Here is a 23,969-nt window from a genome sequence, read left to right on the forward strand (position 1 = left end):
CAAGTTCTAGGGACCATCATTATCCACGAACAAGTGTATTTCCTGGTCTTGCTACTAAAATTTTGTATGCTTTACAATTAGTGATGTTAACCATTAATATCACATGAGACCTGTGAGACTGTTAAATCTAGTTTTTTTGGGAAAAATTACGATTATTTTATTTGATAAACTATCTTCAGAATATGTGTCAGATTTCATTTGATACTTATAATTAAGTACTCTTGATATAATTCTGTCATAGATCACTTTTTTAAAGCACTGAGGTGAAATTTACACAATATAAAGTTAACCACTTTCAAGTGAAAAATTCATTGGCATTTAGTAAATTCCCAGTTGTGAAACCAGCACCTTTGAGTACTTCCAAAATATTTCTATCACTTCAAAGTAAAATTTCTTATCTGTTGAGCAGTTTATCTTTATTCCTTTCTCCCTTTAGCCCCTGGCAACCCATCTCTGTAAATTTATCTGTCTCATACATTCCATGTAAATGGAATCATATAATACATAGCCTTCTGTGTTCTCTTTTCTTTCCCTAAGCATAATGTTTCAGAGGTTCATCTATTTTGTGGCATGCATTATTACTTCAATTTTTGTAACTGGATAACAGTTTTGTACTTACATACCACAGTTTTTTAATCCATTCTTCTGGAGAGGACATTTGGCTATTGTGAATAGTGCCATCATTAACAAGCATGTTCATATAGTTTGTTTGTATTTTGAGTACCTGTTTTCCATTATTTTGGGAATATACCTCAGAGTGGAATCGCAGGGTCATAAGGTAATTCTATATTTAACTTACTGAGGAACTGCCAAACTATTTTCCACAGCAGTGAACCACTTTGCATCCCTAATAGCAATGTTTAAGGTTCCATTTTTTCCACACTTCTGACAGCACTTTTTATTTTCTGTATTATTTTTATGTGTGTGAGCGTGTTTGTTTCTATTTTTTAGTATAGCCATCCTAATAGATAAGAATTAGTACCTTACTGTGGTTTTGATTTGCATTTTCCTAATGACTAATGATGTTGAGAATCTTCTTATGCGTTTCTTCCACTGCCAAAGCTAAGGTCATGAGGACCCCCCCCCCCTTTTGAGTCTAAATTCTTTTGCACGTGGATATCCAATTGTCTCAGCACCATTTATTGAAGATACTGTTCTTTCTCCTTGGAATTATCTCAGTGTGCTTGTCAAAAGTTCAACGTTTTACCTAGGGGTAGCACTTTAAGGTTTTTCCTTGGCATATCCAAATTGCCAGCATTACTACTTTTGTGCTTGGGGGTTGTTATTAAGTAAAATAAGGATTGCTTGTACACAAGCACTGCAGTACCTACCCCAGTAGCCAATCTGATAACCCAGACAGCTACTAACTGACTAACAGGCAGGCTCTATATACAGTGTTGATATTTGCAATTTATGTATCTGATATGGAATTAATATCCTTACTTTGGAAGACTCACACTTTCTGATTTGAAAGCCTACTGCAGAGCTACAGTAATTGAAAGTGTGGTTATTGATTTAAGGATAGACCAATGGCATAGAATTAAAAGCTCAGAATTAAACCCAGAATTATGGCCAATTGATCCTTCCCCATTGGATAATTTGTCTTTTCATTCTGTTGTTTCATTTAATGTGCAGAAGTTTTTAGGTTTGATGTACTCCTATTAATTTTTATTTTTGTTGTCATATCCAAGAAATAATTGCCAAATTCTATTTCATACAGTCTTCCCCTGTAATCTTCTGTAAGTTTTTTAGTACAGGTCTTACATTTATTTTAATCTGTGTTGAGTCAATATTTGTACATGGTGTATGATAAGAGTCCCATTTCATTCTTTTGCATGTATATACCCATTTTTCCCAGCACAATTTGTTGAAGAGACTGTTTTTTCCCCACTGTGTATTGTTGGCATCCTCATCAAGCATCATTTCACTATATGCATGAGGGTTTATTTCTGGGCTCTGCATTCTGTTCCATTGGCCTATATATGTTTATGCCAGTACCACACTATTTTGATTTCTGTAGCTTTGTAATATGCTTTGAACTCAAGAAGTTGTGAGGCTTACAATTTTATTCTTCTTAAGAGTGTTTTGGCTTATTCAAGATCCCTTGAGATCCCATTGGAATTTAGGTTGTTTTACTTAATTTCTGTTTAAAATGCCATTAGTATTTCAATAGGGATTGCATTGACTCTGTAGATCACTATGTATTGAATGGTCATTTTAACAATGTAAAGTCTTCCAGCCCATGAACATTGGATGCCTTTCCATGCATTTGTGTCCTCTTCAGTTTCTTTCAACAATATTTTGTAGTTTTCAATGTATAAATCATTCTCCTCTTTGGTGAAGTTTATTCCTAAGCATTGTATTTTATTTTTTGATACCATTGTAAATGAGATTTTCTTAATTTTCTTTTTGTAATGTTCATTGTTAGTGTATAGAAATATGATTGATTTTTGCTTTGCAACCATTACTGAATTTGTTATTTTGACAGGCTTTTTTGGGGGAAGGCAGTATTGGGGATTGAACCTGGGGCGCTTTAGCCCTGAACTACATCCTCAGACCTTTTTAGTTTTATTTTGAGACATAGTCTCAATAAATTGCCAAGACTAGCCTTGTACTTGTGATCTATTTGTCCCCGCCTCCTGAGTAGTTGGGATTACAGATATGTGCTACTATACCCTGTCTTTAACAGTGTTTTTGAGGAATGTTTAGGGCTTTCTGCATATATGATCATGTCATCTGATCATTCTTCCTGTCCACTTTGGAGGCTTTTTATTTTGTTTTCTTGTTTAATTTCTCTGGATAGGACAGCTAAATACTGTATTGAATAGAAGTGGTAAGAATGGGCATCCTTACCTTGTGCCTAATCTTGGAGTAAAAGCTTTCAGTCTGTTGCTGTTGTATATATTTTTTATATAGCACTCTTTTTATATTGAGTTAGTTTCCTCCTGTTCTTAGTGTTTTAAACATTTTTGTTATGAATGGTGTTGAATTTTGTCAAATGCTTTTTCTGCATTGAGATGATAGTGTGGTTTTATCCTCCTATTAAAGTGATGTCTTAAATCGACTGATTTTCGTCTGTTGATTCATCCTTGCATTCCAGGAATAAATCCAAGTGTTGTGACCAAACTTAATTATTTTATTTACTCTTTAATGAACTTACTTAGTTTATTTATAATATTTAAACTCATCTATATCTGAACTATCATCAGTGTTTTTAAAACCTTCATTTTAATGTTCAGACTTTTAGTAATTTAGGTTGGTACTTAGGATATAAAAACATTGAATAGCAAGTAATTATAGTTTTTATAGCCAATATGGTTTTCAGGTTATTAGTCATAGGATGTATTATTCTAATATGTTAAAATTTCTTACAAGGTGTTTTTTTTTTTTTTTCAAAGTAATCTTGTCCTATCCAAGATCCCTTGGGATTCTATAGGATATTTAGGATGTTTTTCTCAGTCTCAGCACAAAATGCTGTTAGGATTTTGATAGGAATTGCATTGAATCTATACATCACTGTGGGTTGAAAGGTCATTTTAACACTGTAAAGGCTCCCCATCCCAAATGTGTGTACAATTATGTCATGTAGTCATTTTTTTTTTTTTTGGTATGAGGGATTGAACTCAGGGGCAGTTGACTGCTGACCCACATCCCCAGCCCTCTTTTGTATTTTATTTAGTGTCTCACTGAGTTGCTTAGTGCCTCGCTTTTGCTGAGGCTGGCTTTGAACTCACGATCCTCCTGCCTCAGCCTCTGGAGCCTCTGGGATTACAGGCATGCACCACCACACGCGGCAGTGATCTTTTGATGAGTTCACTTTCATTTTTGATTTGCTGAAGTTTGAAATTCATGAGTACTTCATGAAAGAATTTTACTTAAAAATAGAATTTTAGTGAATAAAACAGATTTCAGTGATAGTCATATTGGAAAGTCAAATATTGTATTCCATCCAGATTTCATTTAAGTAAACTCGGTTTACTCTTGGATGGCATTTCAAATGGTTTGTTAGCTAATGTTTTAATTGCCAGCAAAAGCAGTTGCTTTTCTTAAGTACAATAAGCAATTACACATGAATCATAGATTTATCAGATTTGGCATTAGGAGACTTCAGGGGTAATCTATTCCATTTTACTGATCTTACAATTGAGAAAATGAAGAATCACATGGCTTGTAGCATAGTGAGATAATGAATGAACCCAGCTCAGAAGAACCAAGTGCTCCTAACTTATAATAGAAGATTGTTCTGCCATGGCATTTTAGGATTTTAATTCTCTTCATTTCAGCAGACTTTTATGTATATTAACCATTGCTCAATTCTTCCTAGAATTCTGACCTAAGGACTACTGAGATGAAAATCCACAAAGAAATTCGGGAATGGGTGGAGCTGTCATTCTCTTATTTCCTGGGGTTTTCTGTTACCATTACCTTTGAAATCAACTGAAAAGTTGAGAAGTTGAACCAAATTTAAAAGACAGTTGCTGGTAACAGAAATGTCAAGTTACCCCAGATTTACTGTTAGTATTTTTAACTGTTAATTTAACAAATAATCAGAAAGAATATTGTGTGTCAAGAAATGTGATTGGCCAGGGGTAAACAGGCTTAGTCCTGCCCTTCATGGACCAGATGGGTCAAGTAGATGGGGATATGGAGATATAGACATGAAATGATGACAACAAATTAAAATGCAGAATTGGAAAAGTGACAAGTGCTATACTGGAAGGTGCATGCTGCCATGAGACTTGCTAATATGGAGATTTGACCTTATCAAGAAAGTTAGGAGAGCCTTCTATGAGATAATGATGCCTGAGCAAAGATCTGAAGGATGAGTAGGAGTTAAATAGGCAAAGAAAAGGGAGAGCATTCCAGGCAGAGGGAAACACATGTACTAAAGCTCTGTGGTGATTGGGAGTCCAAGAGCACAGGGTAAGATACTGTAAGACTAGAGAAGAAGAGAGATAGGTATGGGTCTAACTATGCAGGGCCTCCTGAGTCATGTTAGGAAGCTTATAATCTTAGTAATTATAGCAACCTATTCTTAGGTACTTATAAAGCATTCAAGATTTCAGGAAGGAATGTTGCCTAGGGTTGGGAGTTGAGGGGAGAATATATTCTTTAAAAGCACCTTAATTGATTCTCACAGATGGTATCTGTGGAAATTTCTACATGCAAGCTTTTAATCTATAAATATATAATAATACAGGTTAGTACAAAGGTTCCACATGCTTCCATGTATTGCAGAGATGTTCTTAGTTTATAGAAAATAAAATGAGTGGATTCTCATGATATCAATAGTGTATATGCACATTAGCAATAAATTTATATAGAATGTTTGAGACCCATATGACCAAAACTTAAAACTTAACTGAAGTACATTAAGGAAAATTCAAATGAGAAAAATACTAGATTATCCAATATTATATTGATGTTGATGTTCCCCAACATCAATCTAGTTAATAGATTGAGTGGAATCTAGTCAACATCCCTACACAAATTTAAGGAGGCTTTGACAATATTATTTTGTCAAGCTGCTCTGGAAGAGTTAACTGGTGAGACAAACCAATGAAATTTGGTTTAGAGAGTAATGCAGGTGTGTTTGAAAGGAAAAACTGATCCTATCCGATATTAGGCTATATTATAAAGTAAGCAATTTGGTACTGGCATATGTATAGTTAGGGAGGTTAATGAGACCAGATATCAAATGTTGAAACTGACCCAAATATAAATTTGGTATTTGACAAATTTTTCAGAATTCGGATCAGTAGAGGAAAAAAGAGTAAAAATATCATATGCCAAAAACAGCAAATGAATTAGGAATTAAATATTACCAAATTCAACCTTAAAAGAAAAAAATAATATGACTATTCCTTTTAATATTTGACAAAATAATTTATTAAGAAAACTCTTCTGTGATTATTTATTGGTACATCAACATTTAAAAAATGATGATTTACAATAACATGACAATTGTGTAAATCAGATATATCAGAGGGAGAATTTCCACTTTCTAAATTGTTTCATTTATGATTCCAGGGACAAGGTGCAGTAGGGAGGGCAGAAACCATAAATATATCTTAAAGAGGTATTATTTACAGGGTAAGAATGGATTTTCTAAGCATGAGAACAAAGAAACAGAATTAATAAATTTGATGGTGGAAAAATAGTACATATGTCTTTGTCAAAGATGACATAAAAACCATAAACATTTATAACATAAGGCCAATAAAGGGTTGATACACTTATACACAAAGAACTTATACAGATGAATTTTTTTTAACAAAAAGACCAAAAACCCAATTGGAAGATAAAGAAGTGATGAGGCTATTCATAAGGAAAAGGAATATGGGATAAATAGTTAATACGTATAAGAAAAGATGCCCAACTTTGTTTTTTTTAAATTATTTTAGTTATAAATGGACACAATACCTTTATTTTATTTATTTTTATGTGGTGCTAAGGATCGAACCAATGCCTCACACATGCTAGGCAAGCTCTCTACCACTGAGCCGTTACCCCAGCTCCCTAACTTTATTTTTAAAATCAAAGAAATGAGTTAAAAACAGGAAGATCCTCAGTCCTATTGACAATAGTAAAAAATATACATACATATACCTCAGTGTTGCTGTATTCAAATGATTTTTATGCACCACTACTGGGAATGTAAGTTGACACAGCATTTCTGGAGGGCAGTTTCTCAGATAAAATAAAAAATCTTAAAAATGTTCATGCCCTTTGACCCAGCAATTCTACTTCTAAGAATCTATCCCAAGGATACAATTAAGAAAGTGCACAAGAGTTTATAAATGAATTCAAGGATATTTTTTACTGTATTGTAATAGAAAAGTTGAAAAAGTTTTATAACACTTAGGGAAATAGTTAAAGAAATTGTGTTTCAGCAATCAAAATGATGTTTTGCCAAAAATATTTAATGATGGAGAAAATGCATGTCATGTAGTGTTCAGTATAAAAAGCAGGCTACAAATTCAATAGGCCAAATAATTGTACTTTTTAAAAAATTTAGCCAAATTTTTAATTGACATAGAGATTATAACATTTATGGCACATGATAATTTGGTACATATATTCAATCTGTAGTGATCAAATCAAGGTCATTCGCATTTCCCTCTCCTTAAATTGAAAAAAAAAATATATGTGAGAGAAAAAGAAATAGATTGAAAGAAAGCACATGCAGTGCTTGCTTTGGTAGTAAATGTAGTAAAATGGGAATGATGCAGGGAAGACTAGCATGGCCTCTGCACACAAGGATGACATAGAAATTTGTGAAGCATTCTATATTGTTTCTAAAGAAATAAAAGAAAGCACACCCAAATGTAAAAACTGTTTATCTCTGGGTGCTAGGATAATATATGATTATTATTTTCTAGGCTCTATATTTTCAAATTCTCTATAGTGAACCTAATTTATTTTTGTGATGCTGTAATATGTTGAAGTAAATATAAATTTCAGGACCCCACTTATATTTTCCCCTTTGCTGTTACCTTTAAGTTTCTCCAGGAAGCAGCTGCTAGAACCTGAAACGATTTCTGCCTGTGTGACTTGATTCAAAATTATAAAATACCAACATGCTGGTGAGAGATGACTTTAGCTTGTCTGTCCTGTGCTGCACATTGCATCCTGATCACATGAAGTCTACCGTTTAAAAAAAAAAACTTCTCAAGATTTTGTCCTGGTAGTATAGCTTCTGTTTTTTTCCCCCAAGTCTGATAGTTCACAGGTAAAATTATGAAGAATATAGGAATTTTGTGATAGAGGAGGAGAAGAATAAGAGAAGTGCTATAGCTTTGTTTTCTGATTTCTCTGGATTTTAGTTTTGACTTGGGATACATTGTCCTTCCTACATCCTACCTTTAAATTAAAGAAAGTATCAAAATAAGGCCAGAGATGAGATTGTATGGAAGTAATAACTGTACACTAATAAAAACATAAAAGGAGAAATCTTTCCTTTATTTTGACTCCCAAACCTATGTTAACCTTTCATCCTAGTTCTCTATCAAAGTGAGAGTGAAGACTTTCCAGGTGGAAGGGATTTCAATTAAATCAATGTATTTTCTCAGTGAAGCATTATGAAACTTGGTATGGTAGATACAAAATATGTTCTATGCCCTTATTGAGTATATAGACTAATTGGATAAAATTTAATACTTAAGCCTAAATTTAAAAAAAATGATTTAAAGAATAGTTTAGAACCATAGTAGAAGAGATTACGTGACCAATTGATTAATTGACCAATGAGGTAGGAAAATCAGTACTCAGAGGAGGGAGAATTACTTTAGAAGAGAGTGTATGGATAAGATTTAGGAAGGAGGTAGTGTTTTGAGTGAAGTCTTGAGGGACTTGTACTCAAATAAAGAATGGAGAAGACATTCTAGGCAGGAGAATTGGTGACAGTAAAAGTGCAAAACCGTGTCTGGGGGTTAGTGAATACAATCATCCCTCTGTATGTATAGGGGATTGACTCCAGGATCCTCCTCAGATACACAAACCCATTGATATTCAAGTCCCTTATATAAAATGGCATAGTATTTACATATAACCAACACTCATCCTCTTGTTCACTTTAAATCACTTTTAGATAACTTATAATACCTAATGCAATGTATATGCTTTGTAAATAGTTGTTATACTATATTGTTTAGGAAATAAAGACAAAGAGAACAAGCCTATATGTGTTCAATACAGATGAAACTTAAAATATTTTCAATCTTTGGTTGTATCTGTGGATGAGGAATCCATGGATAAGGAAGTCTTAGCATCAGTTTGAATAAAGTGTTGAATTTATGAATTAGAGCTGAGGGAGACATGACTGAAAAGGTCAGTTGGCATCAAATCAACAAAGAACTTGAATACTATTCCAATAGTGTTATAGTTTGCAGGGAGCCGTTTGAGAATTTTGAGGAGGAAGACTAAGAGTTTTAAGGGTTTTGAAGAAGATGAATCTTGAATGGTATATAGCAGTGAATGACAGGTGTGAGCTTGGACTTAGGTACTCGGTTAGCTGCATCAGAATTACCTTGAGGTTTTTAAAAATAGTTTCGGATCTCTGTATCACATCCTTGAAGATTCTTGTGCAGCATGTCTGGGAGCATAAAGAGCCTATATTTTTACAAAGCTCCCAGAGGATAGTCAGGCTAGGAAACAGCTCTCCTATAGAAAGTATGAGAAGGAATAGGGATTGTTTAAAAAGTTGTTCTATGTTTCAAGTTCCTTGCTAATGGCTATGAAATGTATTTCTTAATTTCCTTTTTTAGTATGAATATCTGGTTTGTAGGAACACTTATAAAGATATTTTATCAAAACTTAAAAAGAAAAATATTCTAAAGTAGCCAACACTTAAAATTGATTAAATACAGATTTGACCAACATTGCCAAGCTTGATTTTGTATACTGTGTACATACATATCTGTGTATATGTATGTGTGTGTATATATACATCTATGTACATATGTACCTAATAGCTATAGAATACATACTTTTTCTTCTGTTGGAGCTCATTTGTATATACAGTATTCTCCCCTTATCCACATTTCTCTTTCTGTGGTTCATTTACCTGTGGGTCAGCTGTAATCCAAAATATTAAATTGAAAACTCCAGAAATAAACAATTTAAAAGTTTTAAATTATATGCCTTTCTGAGTAGTGGAAATTTATGCCTGGTGCATAAATTATTCCTTTGTCCAGTGTATCTAGACTGCATGTACTACAAGTCTATTAGTCACTCATCAGATTGACTGTTGGTATCACAGTGCTTGTATATAGGATTTGGTGCTATCCACTAGGGATCTGGGAACATATAGATATGTGCAGATAAAGAGGGACTACTGAGGGTTCCAATTTCTTCATATCCTTGTCAACATTTGTTAATATTTTTTAAAATTTGAGTCATACTAGTAGATGTGCAGTGATGTTTTATTGTGATTTTTATCTTGCATCCTCCTGAAGACCAGTGTTATTGAACATCTTTTCATGGATTTTTTCCTTAGGCTTCTTTAGAGAAATGCCTGTTGGATCTTTTTTTAAATTTTTAATTGGGTAATCTTTTATTGTTATATTACAAGCATTCTTTATATATTTTTGATACCAGTCTTTTACCAGCAGAATCATTCTTAAGGATTTTCCTGTTCTGTGAGTTGTCTTACACTTTCTTGACACGTCCTTTAAAGTAAACAAGATTTTAATTTTGGGGGTGAGGGTACTGGGGATTGAACTCAGGGACACTTGGGCACTGAGCCACACATCCCCAGCCCTATTTTGTATTTTATTTAGAGACAGGGTCTCACTGAATTGCTCAGCACCTTCCTTTTGCTGAGGCTGGCTTTGAACTTGCCATCCTCTTGCCTCAGTCTCATGAACTGCTGGAATCACAGGCGTGTGCCACGGCACCCCACTGGTTTTAATTTTATTTAAGTTCAATTTATCTGTTTTTTTTTCTTTCTTTGCTAGTGCTTTTAGTGTCCTATCTAAGAAAATTTTGCCTAACCAAGGGTCATGAAAGAATTCTGTATTTTCTCCTAGGGCTTTTATGGTTTATATTCTTCTAATTTGGTATTTAATCTATTTTGAGGGTCATTTTGCATGTGAATATCCAGTTATCTTGGGAGCATCTAGGGAAAAGACTATTTTTGTCCCATTTAATATTCTTGACACTTTTGTAAAAATTAGATAACCATAAATGTTTAAATGTTCATTTCTAGAATTTCCATTCTACTTCATTGATCTGTATTTCTGTCTTTGTGGTAGTACCACCCTGTCCTAATTACTGAAGTTTGTAGTAAATTTTTTGTTTGTGTGTTGCTGAGAATTGAACCCAGGGCCTTGTGCATACGAGGCAAGCACTCTACCAACTGAACTATATCCCCAGCCCCTATAGTAAGTTTTGAAATGAGGAAGTGCATTTTTAATTTTCTTCTTTAGGAATACTCATTACTCATTTGCTGGATCCTCTTTGTCTACAGTAAGTAATGTTACTTTCTCTTGAATCCTTTTTTGTCTCAATACTTCTTTTTTTGGGTGGGCTGGGGTCCTGGAGATTTTATCCAGGGGTGCTTTACCACTGAGTCACATCCCCAGCCATATATGTATATTTTAATTTTGAGACAGGGTATCACTAAGTTGCTGAGGGCCTCAGCCTCCCAAGTTGCTGGGATTGCCATTGTGTGCCACTATGCCCGCTTGTCTTATTTCTTCTTGAATTTTAACATTTTCTTACTTTTTACTTTTCATTTTTCTGGAGACATTATTTGTTATGTTTATTCTTATTTGGGCTTTATTTCTAAAATACCTTTTCTAATTCTTTCTTGAGTTCTCTATTATTTATGAATTTATCTAACTTGGATTTATGTTGTTTTTCATGTCTGGTATCATTTTCTTAATTTCTTTTTAGCTCATTTTGCAATAATTTTCACTTTTGATATGTTTTATAAGCATGTTTTTCTGTTGTGTTTTCCTTGTCCATAGGACTGTTATTCTCATTATTTTATATTTTGTTTTGCTAACTTTGTATGAGTTTGATGTTGAAACTTTTCTGCTGCTCATATTTATGTGAAAAAAATTTTTTTTCTGAACTTTCAGATATTTTGGTTCAGATGGCTTTTTTAACTTCATGGAGCTCCCCTTTGTGGTGTTTTCAGTGGTAACCTCTCTTTCTTTCCCTTACTTTTGTTTGGACCTTCATTCCCCTGGCTTCTGTTGTCCTTTATTCTGTCCAGTTTTAATTCTCATTCCAGTAGTTTCTCATCACAGTGGCCTAAAGTGGTCAAATTTTGTTGTTACTGTGCTGGAGTTGAACCCAAGTCTTCATTCATGCTGAGCATGTGCTCTACCACTAAATTACACCCTTACCTTTCAATGGTCAGTTTGGAGAGTTTCTGATGCTAGACTTCTTCAATTCCTTCAAACTTTATCTCAGACCCCTAGAGTTTACTCACTGTTGGAATGAACACAAATTCTTCCAATTTCACTGCTGTTCCTAGTTTGGCCAATATGATTTCTACCGAGTTCTTTGCTATTTGGGGATTTTGGTCTGAGGCCTGCTCATACCCTCAGCTTATTACCACAGAATTGCTAAGACTGTACATAATCATGTAGCTGTTGGTGGTCTCTTTCTTTGTGCTTGTATTTTGAGATTCAAAGGAGTTTCTTATATCCTGGTTTTGTTGTTTATGTTCATCTGTTCTGTTCTTGGTTTTATCTAGTTGTTCTGTTTTTAACATGAGAATTTGGGAAAATGAAAATAATACACTTCCATTGCCTTACCATCTCCCACATTCTGTGCTTTTAAAAACTCTTTATTGAAGTATAATTTATATGTAGAAAATGCAAATATCTTACATTTTATATAGATACATCCATGTAAATTCGTGCCCTGTATGCCATCATATTTGAAAGACAAATTTAATTGCATATAGAAATCTGGGTTCAACACTCATTCTTTCCATTTAATGCTTTGAAAATACTATTCCATTACTTTTTTGAATCCAGTATAACTATTGAAAAGTCTGATGACATCTGCTCTTTTTATTTCATATGTTATTTGTTTTTTCTAGATTCTTTTAATGTATGTTATTTTGCTTTGATATTTTAAAATTTTAATTATGAGTACGTTCAGGTGATATTTTCTTATTTCTCCTTTTGGCACTTTGTGGGTTCTTCTAATATGAACTCTTTCATCTTTAATTTTGGCATATTTAATCTCTTATTTATTTTTATAAACATTTCTTCCTCTCCATTTTATTTTTTCCTTTCAAATAGATGCTAATACACCTTTGTTTTCCTTTTATTTATTGTTACTTTTCATACCTAATATTTCTATTCTGTTTTCTCAAATATGTCTTCTTCCCTAGCCTCTTCCTTTTTAGGCTTTTTATTTTCCTTGCCTGTCTGTTATTCATTGCCCCAGGCATATGTCTTTGTATGCTTTCAACATATGACCCTTGGTAAACCACTTCAGCTCCAAGGTAGTTTTGATGAGTGCAAAACAAGGTGAACTCTTGACCTAGTTATTCGGGGATCTGCTAGACAAGTCAAAATGTACAACCAGATTTCTTTGAGAGCAAGGTCTCTGTTTTTCCCTCTGATTCCAGCAAGTAATATCTAGAATATGGGTTGCTATCCCTATGGGGGATTGGGAGGATTGTATGTGAGTAAGTATAAATGTCACAACACTTTTCAGAAACTTAGCAACTTCTTTTTTCCTTGTGTACTCCTGGTTGCTATTAGTTTTTCATTACATTCCAGAGTTCAGAAAAAGTTGATTTCTATCTGACAGTTTTTGCCAGTTTACTCATTGCATTAGTGAAGGGATGAGTTTTTGGAGTATTATACTTTTGTCATTTTTTTGTTACATCACTCCTATATTTTTTAACATCACGTTTACATTGATGCTTGTACCAAAAAAATGTGTATCTTATTCTTAGTAGAAAAATCATTCTAAAAGTTTCAAGATTATTGATCTGCAAGTGACAGTAAATACAATAGGTCCACTGATATTGTTAGTATTAATAGTGTGTTAGGAATAGATATCTCTATTTCACCACTTACTGGCTTTGTGACCTTGAGCAAGTCAGCCTCTGAGACTCAGTTTCTAGTCTGTTAGATGGCAATAACAACAATAATAATACCTATCTTATAGAGTTGGAGGGAGAATGAAGTAAAACAGTGTAGTGTTGGGCATTAGACCAGCCAAATCATATGTGCCCAGTTAATGGTAGACACTGTTGTTCTTTACCAAAAATGATTATAGAATGGCTGTTCTTTAAAAAAAAATAATGTTGCAGTGGCAGAACAGCAAGGGCTATATTCAAAGCATAAAGTGGACCACTGTTACATTTTCCCTCTGTTAATTTCTACATTTCATTTCTATGGAAAAATAGGCAACAACATCTCCAAGCTCTTTCTGCTAAAAGAGAGTGAGGTTGGGGGAAGTAACCCTTGTTACTTGTTCTCTGCCAAAGTCCTTATTCTCTATCAAGTGGGGTGTAGATAGTTAAGGGCATTCAGCATAAGAGCATTCCAGATGTCCACAGTGGCAGAGGGCAGGTGATTGGACAAGGCATACGTAGGGCAGGGATCATGCTAAGACAACAATAAACAAGACAGAAAAGCATTATTATTTTTGTAAACAATGAGCACAAAAGCAATTAGTATTTCATGCAGTCTCGGAAAACCATGAAGACAGTAACTCATAATCATATCAGTGAAAAGCAGATTGAGTTTATCAATATAGGAGGTTAGGAAGATTTGTAGATCTATGAGATCAGACTCAAATTAACTCAGGACAGCTTGTGACTTTGTGATCATTATTATTAGGCACTCCCACACAAGAATCCTATTTTATAGCCTCCAACTTTACTTACTTTTGGTAGAGCTGAAACAAGTATACATCTTAAGTTACATTAGAATAGCTGTTCTTATAAACATTGCTGTATAATATAAAAATCCTTAGAAACCAAGATCAAAATGAAAATATGGAAAATTGTAATATAATAACTATTCTATCCTTTAGTGATATTACAACTGTTTTATATTACAACTGTTTTGGACTAAGCATCTCTAGGGATGAAGTAAAACTAAAGGTTTTTTTTAGGGTAGATGATGGTGGCAAGGCAGTCAAGAGACCATCTCATAGCATTTGTCTTGCTGTGACATTTATTTCTGGATCTATCAGCTTTAGGTTATGAACTTCCAAAACATAAAGATTGTGTATTTAGAAATTTTTGTTGTACACAGTGTGTAAGATAAAACCCTTATTGTATCGCAATAGTGAGTACAGTTCAAGAAGTTTGGGCAATTTAGAGCAAAGGTTTATTCTTGTATCATTCTAGAGTGACTTGAAGTCTCTAGGTGCTTTTTTCAATCAGGGCAGCTTTTTAAAAATATAACTCTTTAAATGCTTCTAGGAGAGCTGTCAGTTTTCTACCTGGCATTATTTGAAAATAAGAGTTCTAACTATTGTATTGTATGAATCATGATCACCTTTTGGAATTGTTGAAGTGTGGTTGAAAAGAAGAGTGGATATTTTTAGAAAAAAAATGGACAGATTTTCAGGGCTCAAATAGATCTACAGAAAAATGAGAGGGAAGAAAAATTAAGACCTTTTTTCTGTTTGTGTTTTGAGGGTGAATTTGCAATATCTTGAAAATGTCCTCTTTTTTATTTGAGAAGCTACTTCAGTCAGTTCGGGCAACAATAGTGTTATCAGAAATACACAGTTACATTCTAAATCATGTTTCTGTTCAAATAGACCACGAGAGATAATGGAATAGGGGTTAGCAACCTTCTCAGACTTGAGTACCATTAGCAGTACTAAACTAACAATTAAAAATAGGCAGAAGAAAGAGAAATCAACACATAAAAGAGAGAAACAAAAAATGGGGTAGCAAGGAGATAAAGAGAAGACACTATGTTGTGGAGAGTTGCAGATGATATCAGAAATTGCCCCAAATGCCTGTGCTCACCTACCTCTCTTGTAGAAATTAGCCTTTAGCATTCTATAGAAACTAGATATGGATAAACCAAAAGGCATTTCAAATCTATAAAACCAAATACTTTCTTGAGTATACCTTTTCCTTTGAGTGCTAAGCTTCTAATTTCATTGGGTATCACTTGTAAGTCCTGAGGTTGGGTTTGCATTTATATCAGTATTCTTTTAGAGTAAACCTATTTATAAGTACGCTGTGTCATGAATTTCCTACCAAAGGACTGCCTGTTATCAGCCTTGCTGGAATGCTTATAAAGAAAACCAAGGTGTTTTGGATATGACCTGCATAGTAAGCCTTGCAGAATGACCCAAGCAAATGAAAATACTATCTTTTGAGTTTTGGGTGATTTTCCAGGTAATTTAGTCATCAGTGGCAATTTGATCCATCCATAAAAAGCAACAAATATAAACAAGCATTTATAGAAAAATATAACTAAACAGAGTGGCAGATCTACTGATTGAAATTGTCTAGCTATGGAACTGAGAGTTAAGACATGTGCTTGAGGGTGCTCTTCCAGGTACACATTAGTAAACAAAGAATAAGATGACTAAATTACTGAAATTTGAAACTGCAAAATAGCATAAAATAGGTCCATTTCCACTTTCTCAACCTCTTTCACATTATCTCAGTATTCCAGTTTCAGAGGGAAATGCGTAATAATGTCTCCATTCTATGTGCAAATACAATAGGGCTATGAATCTTAAAAGTACTAAGATTCATACCAATTTTAAGTTTTGGGGTTCTTAACACAGTATATTCACTATAAAATGTGTCGTTGGTAAATTCACTCTTAATATGATAATGAGTTTGTGTTTGCCTCCTAATTTCATAATTTAAACGGAGTTGGTTCTGATTTTTTTCTTAACTTTTAGTATTCAGGTTTTTGTGTGTGTGTGGTTCTGGGGAATGAACTCAGGACCTCACAGATATTAGGATAGTGCTTTGCCACTGAGCTATAACTCCAGCCCAGTTTGGTTTTTATTGCACTGAATTTGGCAAATGCTGTATAATTCTTTGTTAGACTATTAGCAAGCTGCATGGAATCTCACACCACTTAGCTAAAACTTACACAGCAATTGATTGTTTCATGACAAAAAAAGTGTCTGATAATGAGCTGCTTATGTGAATGGGAACAAGGAAACTTACTTCATAGAAGTTGCCTAAACAGCTATTAAAACTCTATGAAGCCTTGTATTAGCTGCTAAATAGGACTAGCTGCTGGTGTTTATGTCCCTAGAGGTATGAAAATTTGGTAGATAAAAGGAAAAATATTTGAGGAAGAGGGGAAATCTGTACAGACTTTTCGTTTGTATGTTGTTTTTTTGTGATGGTATTGGAGAAGTTTATTGATGGGGATTTCTTTTTAGCATGTCATTCTCAAAATCCTTGGAGGTTGAAGGATTTTATAAATCATCCAGGGGTCACACTTAAATATAAAACCTGAAACCAATTCTAGCATGCCACCTATGTTTACAAGGCCCCTGTGCTAAAACATTTTTAACCTTTTTAATGGTTGTGAAAACAATCCAAAATATTTTATTGTCCATAAATAAAGTTTTATTGGAACATGGCCACATTCATTTTACTTTTGCATTATCTATGGCAGCTTTCAGTGCTAAAATGACAGAGTCCAATAGTGTCAGAGACTCTATGCCTTCAAATCCTAAAATATTTACTATCTGGAAAAGGACCTCAGAAGAATAATCCCATTTATGATAGCATCAAAAGGAGTAATATACTTAGAAATAAATTTAAATAAGGAGGTAATATATCTGTCCAATGAAAACTATAAAACACAGATAAATCAAGATGCAAATAAATGGAAAGATATTATGTGTTCAGAGATTATAAGACTTATTATTATCAAAATTTCAGTAGTATCCAAAGCAATATATACATTGAACACAATCTATCAAAATTCCAGTGGTGGTTTGGGGATGTAGCTTAGTAGTAGAGTGCTTGCTAGAATGCATAAGGCCCTTGGTTCAAGCTTTGCCTAGCATACATAAGGCCCCTGTGTGTGTGCACACATGCATTTGCATGCATACACACACAAACCCAGTAGTTTTTTTTTTCACAGAACTTGAATAAACAATCCTAAGATTCATGTGGAATCACAAAAGAATCCAAATATTCAAAGCAGTCTTGAGAGGGAAGAACAAAGTTGGAGGCATCCCACTTCCTGAGTGCAAAGCTATAATACTCAAAACAGTGGAGTACTGACACAAAGACAGACACATAGACCAATGGAACAGAATGAGAATCCAGAAAGAAACTCACACATATAAAATCAAATGTGAAAAGAAGTCTCTTCATTAAATTGTGTTGTGAAACTGGATATTCATATGAGAAGGAATGAAATTGGACCCTCATACCATACACAAAAATTAACTCAAAATGAATAACAGAGTTAAACGTAAGACCTGAAATCATAAACCTGCTAGAAGAAAACATAAGAGAAAAGCTCATTGATAATAGCCTTAGCAATTTTTTTTGAATATGCCACCAAGAGCTCAAACAACCAAAGTAAAAATAAATAGGATTACATTAAACTAAAAACCTTCTTCACAGTAAACAAACAATGGAATGATAAGGGAACCTGTGAATTGGGAAAGTTTGCAAACCCTATATCTGATAAGTGGTTTATACCCCCAAAATATAAGGGACTCAAACAACTCAGTAGCAAAAAATTCAATTTAAAAAATGGGTAAAGGACCTAAATAGAGATTTTCCAAGGAAGACATAAAAATGCTTACCAAGTATATGAAAAAGTGCTCAATATCACTAATCAACAAAGACATGCAAATCAAAACAACAATGAGATACCACATCACTTCTGTTAGGATGGCTTATCAAAAAGAGAAGCCAGGCACAGTGTCACACACCTGTAATCCCAGCAACTCAAAAGGCTGAAGCAGGAGGATAGTGAGTTCAAAGCCAGCCTCAGCAACTTATTGAGGCACTAAGCAACTCAGTGAGACCCTGTTTCTAAATAAAATGCAAAATAGGGTTAGGGATGTGACTCAGTGGTTGAGTGCCCCTGAGTTGAGTCCTCGGTACCAAAAAAGAAAAAACAAAGAGAAGAGAGATAATAAATGTTGGTGAGGTGGTGAACCCTTGTTCCATTGTTGATGGAATTGTAAATTTTCATAGCTATTATTGCATTCTCACTTTCATTGCAGCATTATTCACAGCAGCCAAGATACGGAAACAACCAAAGTGTCTGTGGATAGATGAATGGATAAAGAAATTGTGGTGTGTGTGTATACAAAATGGGATGTTATTCAGCTTTTACAAAGAAGGAAATTCTGCCATTTGCAATGAGCAATTGAATGAACCTGGAGGATATTGTGTTATGTGAAATAAGCCAGACAGAAAAATACTACATAGTATCTAAAGAAGTCAAGTACCTAGAAACACAGAGTAGATTAACAGTTATGGGAGTTGGGCAGAGAGGCAGGGAAAATGGGAAAATGTTAGTCAGAGGGCACAAAGTTGCAGCTGTGTAGAATATGTAAGCCTAGAGATCTGTTGTATAGCATAGTAACTATAGGTACTAATTCTACATTGCATATAGGAAATTTGTTAAAAGAGTAGATTTCAGGTGCAGTCACCATACACACACAAAAAATGTAACCATGTGAGGAGATGGGTATGTTAATTACTTTGACTAATAATCATTTATATATATACACATACACATATATATATAGTCATCCATCATGTTGTATAATAAAAAATAAAATAAGTAAATATAAAATATGTCATGGTGATAAGTACTATTAGCAGGAATAATGCCAGATATTGGTGGGTAGAAAGTAGGTTAGTATTGCTGGTTTTGGTGTATTATACTTTTATGTTATCTTTTTAAAGTTACCTTGTTAATAAATATTCTACCCCCCAAATTACTATCTAGCTCTTTATAATTACCAACCCCATTCTAGAGTCATCAACTTTTGTACTAATAGAGGTCTACCTGATGATTTTGAGGCTTAATGAATACTCAGGTGATGAAGAGAACTGTCCAAAATCCTTATGCTATGCTGTCATTTATCCATTCATTGTAAAAGCATTTATTGAATACCTAACACAATAAACAAATCCTTTATCCTTCAACTTTCAGCTGAGAATTATAATTAAAAAATATAAGAAGTCATCCTATCATTCCATTCTGTCTCCCTCTCTCTCTTTCTCTCCCTTTTCCTCTTTGTCCTCTACACCTCTCACCCCCAACTAGTTTCTAGCCAGTTGAGAAGAAAATCAAGTTTTATGTTGTAATTTTATACTTTTAAAGTACACTAAATGTAGTTTCTTTAAAGAGAGAGGAGAGAGAGAGAGAGGGAGAGAATTTTTTAATATTTATTGTTCAGTGGACACAACATTTTTATTTTTATTTTATGTGGTGCTTAGGCTCAAACTCAGCGCCCCGCGCATGCCAGGTGAGCACATTACCGCTTGAGCCACATCCCCAACCCACTAAATGTAGTTTTAAATCATAGCAGTTTCTCTTTAAGAATGTATTAAGAGCTTAAGTGCAAATGTTTTAGGTTATGATCACAGTTGATTAATGATCCGATGTTAACAGTATTCACACTTAACCATTTGACATTGTTAAGCATTCCATGCATATTGTATGAACAGATGTAAACTTTCTTTTTGTTCCTGAAGCTTCAGGAATATAGAATATGTAATTGACTCCAAAATCGTTGATGGGTTGACAGTGAGTACATTGTTTTAAAATTACTTTTTATTTTTGTTTTCCTTTTTGCAATGCTAGGAATCAAATCCAGGACCTTATGCCAGGCAAGTGTTCTACCAGTGAACTACATCCCCAGCTTTTTAATCTCTCTTTTTTTAATTTAGTAGTTGTTCAAGGGTTATAAACATAGCATAAATTAAATTATGAAAGTTAAACATCATTAATAAGTACTAACTAAATTTATTAGTAGAATTTTTATTGTAAAGATTGAATTTTACCCTAAAGGAAAAAAATAATTGTAATGTGAATGAGTTTCGATTTTATTACTCTTTTCTCTTGAGTCTTGATCTCATTTACTTAAAGAAAGTTTTTTCTACGAGGTCAATGATTTTAGTATTAATATTCATTTAATAAATCTTTTTTTGTACTTTAGGATTAAACCCAGGGGCACTTTACCACTGAGCTACATTCCCAACTCTTTTTATTTTATTTTATTTTTTTTATTTTGAGACAGGTTCTTGCTAAGTTGCTTAGGGCCTTGCCAAGTTGCTGAGGTTGACCTAGAACTTGTGATCCTCCTGCTTCAGCCTCCTAAGTTGCTGGGCTTACAGGTGTGCACTACCATGCCCAGCATTATTTTATAAATCTTGAATTTCTGCACAGAACATGACTTTATGCCCATTCAACTGTTTATCAAAGATTTATATATTTAATGATTAGTAGATGGAAAGTGCTCTCCTACATGAGAACATGCATTATTGTGCTCAGAAGTCATAGATTCTTTAATTTTGGATTCTTCCAGAGTTTCTTCTGTTTTAGGTGAAATAAACACAAATCTCTAGGGAAAACATTTTAACTTGCCTCTTAGAATGAACTGGCAGATTATCATTTTCAGTACACTTGATTTCTTTGGTAGCTGTGCACATTTGTCATGTCTGTTATCTTCAGTAATATATGGTTTACTACTTTGTATGTCTTTGGAGGGATGGTGTTCTAAATAAATTCAGATGCTAGGTATATTAAAGAAATAAGTTATAATCTACTCAGTTACATTTTTAAAGAATTCTATTAATAATACCAGGCTTTTTGTTTCATTTCATAAAAATCATAGAATTTCAGAGTTGAAATGGCCTACAGAGGGCAACTAATCCAAACCTCTAATTTTCAAATCAAGTTTCATAGAATTAATCTTGTTTTCTCCTATTGTCCACCTACCTCAGTTTGTATGAGGAAGATGTTTTTCTATAAACTCTTCCCTTGGGATTTTAAAATTAGAACTATTCTCTAATTTACAAAAGCAAATTGTTTTAGAAATGTTTATTAGTCTATTGTTTAGATTTCAGCATTTTTCCATAGAAACAATAGGGTAAGGTTCTAGGACTAGCCCTTAAAGGTGTTATCCCATTATGTGATTGAAATTTTTATCCAAATGAAAGAAGTTTTGAATAATCAGTGCTGGTTATCTCTAGGGAACAGGAGTAATGACATTTTAGAGGAATATGTCAGGGACTCTCTTTTTATCTCTTACATTAGACTGGGTGTGACATGTATTCATTTTATTGTGTTTTGTTTTTTATATGCCTGAGATATTTGATAATTTTAACAATGCTGTTTTAGTACTAAAAATTTAGTTAGGAAATGAACATTCAGAAATTATTTACCTTGAATACTGATGCTTAAGGAAAAAAAAACAGTTGGATTAGAGAAGTATAAAGAGGTAGCTAGATTTTCTGAAGGGGTTTTATGACTTCTTTCAAGGACTTAGGTTTGATGGTGGTTATCTCATTGTGCAAAGTAACACTTCAGAATATGTTTTTGCTGTTAATTTAAGTATATTGCCAACAGTCTGTTATCTAGCAGCCATATATAGGCATGGTTTTGAACAAGGAGAGAAGAGTCATTTACTTGAGATAACCGGACAAGTTGTAAAAGGCAGATTAAATTGCATATGCAAGTACAAATACAGGCAAGATCTTGCTTTGATGTAGTTACTCAAACTAAGGTCTTGTGAAAAAAACAAGAAAGTGGGGGAATAAAGCTTGTGCGAGAGCCAAATATGGAGAAAGGGGGAATGAGGAAAACAGTGCAGTTAAGCACCAGAAGGGCATCATTGATAGTGAATGGCTTGATTATTGTGGTAAAGAGGGTATATGAAATGGGGTAGGAGCTTTAGTTCAGCCCAACAGTGTGCAAACAGCCATTGGTATTATTGAGATCTTCCTATATTAGGAATTGCATTAAATATTTATAAATATACATAAGCGAATCAACTATTTATTACATTTTAGGAAACAACTGGGCTAATTTTCTCAATAACTTGGTTACTTATTTGTGTATGGAGGTATTTTGTTGCTATTGATTATTTAGTTTTTGGTATTTTGTAGTGTACAACATTGTTTTTTTTTTTTTTTATGTTGAGGCATTAATCCAGCTGTACAACCCACGTATAGCTTAGGAAATCCTAAGTATAACTTGCCTTTTGGGGAGAAACATGACTTAAGTAAAGTTTTCCTCACTATATCCATGATGCATATCACAAAGATATGTGTCCATTTTACAGCTATTTGGTATTACCATGGAGAGGTTCTTTATTCTGCCTTTTCCAGCTCTTCTTCTGGAATATTACCAAGAAAAAAAAATGCCCTCTGAGGAAACTTTCATTGGATTCCATCAGCTAGTTACATAGAATTGTTTGGCAAATCTTGTGACTGGTATCTATATTTATTTATTCAGATTAAGACTAAAGAGGGAACAGACATTTGGTAGAGCACAATTAAACACAGTTAGGGAGTTAGAATAAAAGAGGAGTATTTGAAAAAAAAGTGTAAAAGCCATTTAAGAAAGAAATGAGGTTGAAGACTTTGGGGACTTTAAGAAATAAAGATATAAAAAAGAAGAGAAACAAAGATAGAAACTGTTATGGTTTAGTTATGAGATGTCCCCCAAAAGCTCATGTGTGAGACCATGCAAGAAAGTTGAGAGGTCACCTGATCGAGTTATAAAAGCCTTAACTTAATCAGTGCATTAATACACTTGAATGGATTAACTGGGTGGTGAGCATAGGCAGATAGGATGTGACTGGAGGAGGTAGGTCACTGGGATCATACTTTTAGGGTATATATTTTGTCCCTCATGAGTAGAACTCTCTATCTGCTTCTTTGTTGTCATGTCCTGAGCAGCTTTCCTCCTCCCTACTCTTTTGCCTTAATGTTCTCCTTCATTTGGGACCCATAGCAATGAAATTAACTGAGACCTCTGAAACTGTGAGCTCCAAATAAACTTTTCCTTCACTGTGTTGTTATTGTCAGATATTTTGGTCACAGAAGCAAAAAAGCTGACTAAAACAGAAACTTATAGAAAAGGGGGATAAAAATAAAATACAATTTGACATTTTTAATGGGTAATATAACTTACTTTCTATAGCTGGACCATAAATTTTATATTTTTGCTTTTCAGACATGTGTTCAAAACATAACCAGTTCTATAACATTGGTATGGTTTTAACTTTAGGATTATTTATGTGTTAGTCAACTTTCCATTGCTGTGAAAAAAATATCTGAGGTTAATACCTTAAAAAAAAGGAAAGGTTTATTTTGGCTCATGGTTTCAGGGTTTTCAGTCCACAGTCACTTGTTCCTGTTGTTTTGGGCTTATGGCTAGGGAAAACATCATGGCAGGGAGTGGATGGTGGAACAAAGCTCCTCACCTCATGGCAGCTGGAAAACAGAGAAAAAGAGGAAGGAGCCAAGTTCCTAATATACCCTTCAAGGCATACCC

The 23,969-nt window shown here is 33.9% G+C and overlaps 1 protein-coding gene and 1 non-coding gene across 2 annotated transcripts in view; both read left to right on the plus strand.

The window, feature by feature from the left end:
- Positions 1–23,969, plus strand: part of Abcb7 (ATP binding cassette subfamily B member 7) — a 103,513-nt gene that overhangs the window by 17,515 nt on the left and 62,029 nt on the right. The gene's annotated exons all lie outside the window — the stretch shown is intronic.
- Positions 7,193–7,297, plus strand: LOC143639645 (U6 spliceosomal RNA). Its single transcript, XR_013154788.1, has one exon. It is a non-coding gene; the product is annotated as a U6 spliceosomal RNA (small nuclear RNA).

Source organism: Callospermophilus lateralis, chromosome X, assembly GCF_048772815.1.
Source record: "Callospermophilus lateralis isolate mCalLat2 chromosome X, mCalLat2.hap1, whole genome shotgun sequence".
Classification (NCBI taxonomy): Eukaryota; Metazoa; Chordata; class Mammalia; order Rodentia; family Sciuridae; genus Callospermophilus; species Callospermophilus lateralis.